Genomic DNA, 4,558 nt, shown 5'->3' with positions numbered 1-4,558 from the left:
CCTGATGCGGTCCAGCGCATCGTGGACCGAGCGGGCTTCGGCACCTTCTGCCGAGGGCTCTCTAGGCTCTCCACATGCAGACCTCTTCTCGCCGCTCTGGCGGAGAGATGGTGGGACACCATCGATTCTTTCCATTTTTCTGCTGCAGGGGACATGACGATGACCCCTTATGACTTCTCGATGCTCACAGGCATCGGGGTAGGGGGTGATCCGATCCCCTTCGACACCGACATGGATGAGTGGACCGCCGCTCAGGTCCATCTACTGGGGGAGGCGCCACTGCTAGCTCGTCCAGGCTTCGTCCGATACTCCTGGTTCGAGGCACAGTTCAGGGTCCAGCCCGCATTAGGGGAGGAGGTGCAGATGACCGAGGAGGACGTGGAGAGGTATGCCCGCGACTTCCTCATGTTCCTGTTCGGGACTACTATCTTCGCCGACCGGGCGAACACCGTGCCTCTCTGCCTTCTCAGCGCACTGGTGGACGTTCGGGACATCTTGCACTACGACTGGGGCGGCGCTGCTCTAGCCACCCTGTACGGCTATATGAGCTCGGCTTCTCGCGGCAGCGGCCAGCTACTTGGAGGTTACTGGCGGGCTTGGGAGGTACATTTCTTCTCCACTTTTTCATTCCCGTCTCGTACTTTCTGTACTCTGTACACTGCACACACTGCGGTCTGCTTTACACTCACTGTATACTGTACACACGGCACACACATACATTCTGCTTTACACTGACTGTACACTGTTCACACTGTGCACTGCACACAATACACGGCTCAACACACGGCTCTGCCATTTCTGCTTTATTCTGTACATTCTGCTTTATCTGATAGTCATACTGACATCTGTTTTGCAGCTGTGGGTTTACGCCTACTTCCCTAGGCTTGCACCCGTACCAGTCGCGGAGCCTCCTCCGGCTGTCCCGTTCTCGAGTCGCTTTGACGGGAGATTCACCCGGCGACCACGGGAGACGTTCGGCTTCTTCCGCCGATATTTCGACACCATCACCCCCACAGAGGTATGCTTTACTTTCAGTTCGTTTAGCTTCGCTTTCCCACTGCATGTTTCAATAACAGTAGATAACAAACTGTCTGTTACTTTCAGATCACATGGCGGCCATGGGCTTCGCTGCCGTCGGCGATGCGGGGTCGGTTCCCTGGTGCTGAGGAGACCTCGCGTTTCCGGATCTTGCTAGAGGGCCCGGTCTGTCGGGCTTGGTACTTGGGGGAGCGTTTTCTACGCCAGACCCGCGGGTTACCTGAGCAGATAGTCCCGGCTCACCCTCCTGCAGAGATGAGGGAGACCGAGGGGCTGACCACTGAGCAGCTGGATGATTATTCCATCGGCTGGGAGGAGGCCGGCTTCCGAGGCACCGGCGACTATCAGGAGTACGTGCGGACGTACCTGATGCGACCTTTGAGTGGCCGTCGAGCAGAGGGGGCCAGGCCTGTAGCATCGGCAGCTGGGGCTGGAGCAGGAGCAGGGGCTGGATCTTCGAGGAGGGCCCGGGTCCGTGGCAGGGGCGGAGTGCGGGGAGGACGAGGAGCTGGCTGGCCTGCCCTGCCTGCCGTACTGACTTTCCAGGGGCAGGGTGGGGTGACCTATCAGATCCCCTTCGCCCCTCCACCGGCTGGGCATGAGTTCATTGACATCCCCGACCTTCCGCCGGTATGTATCACTGCACTTCGTACAGTTATTTCATTTCAGTTTACTTGATATTCCACAGAATATTGATGCATCTGATACTTTTGCAGGCCTCTTCTGAGTACACCCGTCAGTCGTTGGCGATGAATGCCTCGATGATGGGGATGCTTCAGCGGACATTTGACCTTCTAGCCGTCTACAGCATACCGGTATGTTCTTCTGACACTGGCCTCAAACCATTCATACACTGCTTTACATAATCTGATGCACGGTTCAACACCTGATACACTGATCCCACAGTATCTGAACACTGCATACACTGCATTCTGCACCGTACCCTACACTGATAAACTGCTCACGGCATTCATACACTGCACTCGACATTGCATTCTGCACTGATAAACTGCTCACAGCATTCTTACACTGTATTCACACACTGCATTCTGCATTGCTAAACTGCTCACGGCACTCTTACTGTATTCATACGCTGCATTCTGCACCTTTAAACTGTTCACAGTGTACTGATGCATTTCGCTTTTCGTGTACTTTTCCAGCCTCCTTTCCAGATTCCCATGGCAGGAGGTGCTCCAGCTAGACCTTCTGTCCCTGCTCGGGGAAGAGATAAGGAGGGCAGGATATTTCCCCGTACCAGGGGAGGGCGTACTCACGTCGGGAGCAGCTCACGAGCTCCAGTCCCGGATGATGACGACGACGAGGAGTCAGAGGCGGAGGCAGGGTCATCGGAGGAGGAGACCGGAGGCGATTCTAGCTCGGGCTCTGACGACGACGCTGATGATGCCCCTGGAAGAGGACTAGGACGGACTGACGGCCCTTGGAGTGCTTGACACAGATGCAGATTTTTGCTATCTTTTCTTTCTTTCCTTGTACTTTTCTTTTTGTTGGTAGATAGATTACCTTGTACTGCCGCAGGCAGATTTTTGTTTTCCTCAAAACTTGTACATTTGAAAAGCTAAATAAATGAAACAGACTTTTTATCTGAAAAAGTGTTTACATTTACACATTTCATGCATTGCATCGCATCTCATCATGTTACACCTCAATGTAAATGGAATTGATTGGCTGTCTAAAAATTGAACACTTGCACTGTAATAATCAGATGACTTAAACAGCCAACAGCAAAATAACCCAAGCAACCCACTGTCTGATTCTGGACACACAGCCCTTACTCTGTTGGGGATTAATCTGCACACAACCCATAACACAGCATTCGATTCATTCTGCACACGGCAAATTCTGAACAAACAGCCCAATCTGACAAGACGGCCTCAAAGGTGGAACCGGTTGGAGTCGAAATGCGTTCAAATGTAGAGAATGGCACAGCATTCTGAGCATAAGCAATTTTTTTTTTTAAAATCGAATGAGGGTTTTCCAAACCGGGATATCGAGCCTACAACCGAACACAGCGGGGAGGACTCAAATATAAAGGTACACGACCTAAACACAACGAGACACGCTCGGGAGAGACTCAAAACAAAAGACGAGACCGTCAAATGAAAGAGACACGGCACACAGACGCGTAAACGAAGATGGGAGACCTCGGACCACGAGGAGCCAGTTCAATCTGGGTATTGTTTCCCACCCTTTCTGATTTGTGATCCTCACATCACTTGACTCTCAAGCTCGGATTTTCTCTCAAAACCCTTTTCCTCACTTTTCTCTCAACTTACACCTCTCTATTCTTCATATCTCTCATTCTTCATCCCTCCCCGGGGTGATTGATGGATAAATAGAAAGGTGTGGGTTCATGCTCAACATCGTTAGCTCACGGCTATTTCTTCCGGCGGGCAGCGTGCTCTTCTGGCAAGTACGTTGATGACGGGGGAAAGACAGAACGCCTGGCTCAACTGTGCCCCTAGTTCATCATTTTAACCATTTTTTCGTTTTGCTTTCTACTAAAACGGTTTTGATCAAAACGAGAGTTGGATTAACGTACTTGTTCAATTTTTGATTTGAAAAGCGTGCAAGTCAGGCTGCAAGCACTGAAAATTTTCCTTTTTTGGGTCCAAGACAATGGTCCGATTTTGGAAAATGAAATAGTTTTCGAGAAAATAGTCAACCTCAGTAAAAATTTTCAAAAACTATTTTTCAAACAGCTGATGCTGAACAAGCATAGAACTTACCCTTCGAGATGCGCAACCTCGGATCGGAGGCAATGGAAAATTGCCCCTGGTTTGAAGGGGGTGGGGGAGGCAACGGAAAGTTGCCCATAGTTTGAATGGCGTCTCACGACGGCTTGTGGCAACGGAAAGTTGCCCCTTGTTTGGGATGATGCCGCAGCAATCCGCAGACAGTCTTCATTGGCGGTGGCCGAACTCTTGGACACAAAGGTGACGAAGACGGTCACAACACATATATGGACACAATCACCTTGAAGGGGGTTGGCCACTGGACTTTGAGATGAAATCGAAACCATTGCATGGACTGAGACGCTTATGAAAGCGTTGGGGGCTGGACTTCATGATGAAGTTGCCTACGTATCCCAAACATGGGAATCAAGCCTTACTTAGTTCCGGTAAGGTCCACTCGGGTATTTTAACCTTCACTTTGGTTGGCTCTTATTTTTGCCAAGGCGCCCAATGCGGGTTTTCGACCTTGCGAGCTTCTTTTCATTTTCTATTTCTTTCTCAATTCTTTTTCTTTTCTATTTTTTTTTCAATCTTTCTTTTTGTATTTTTCTCTTTTTTTGTTGTATTTTTCTCTTGCTCTAACTTTTGCCTGGGCCGCCCTTCCGGGTTTTCGGCCCAGCGAGCCTCTCAAAGGGTAAAAGTGTAGCAAGTCCATGCCAGATGGTTTTTTTTTGAAATTGAGGCCTTTCTGTATCTAGGAGAACGGCTATTGCACTGATTTGCGGAGAATCCATCCCGGTTGCTCTACGAGCTTCTTCAGACGAGAT

General features: G+C 50.4%; 1 long non-coding RNA gene across 1 annotated transcript; it reads left to right on the top strand.

Moving 5' to 3' along the window:
• The first annotated feature begins 1,529 nt into the window (after positions 1–1,529).
• On the top strand, positions 1,530–2,303 carry LOC145823542 (uncharacterized). The gene is made up of 3 exons (XR_014365831.1): positions 1,530–1,668; positions 1,755–1,853; positions 2,199–2,303. It is a non-coding gene; the product is annotated as an uncharacterized LOC145823542 (long non-coding RNA).
• The last annotated feature ends 2,255 nt before the right edge of the window (positions 2,304–4,558 follow it).

This window comes from Camellia sinensis, chromosome 4 (genome assembly GCF_055761805.1).
Source record: "Camellia sinensis isolate YWXY chromosome 4, ASM5576180v1, whole genome shotgun sequence".
Classification (NCBI taxonomy): domain Eukaryota; kingdom Viridiplantae; phylum Streptophyta; class Magnoliopsida; order Ericales; family Theaceae; genus Camellia; species Camellia sinensis.
Note: the sequence above shows the minus strand (reverse complement) of the source record. Positions and strands in the feature narration are given on the sequence as shown.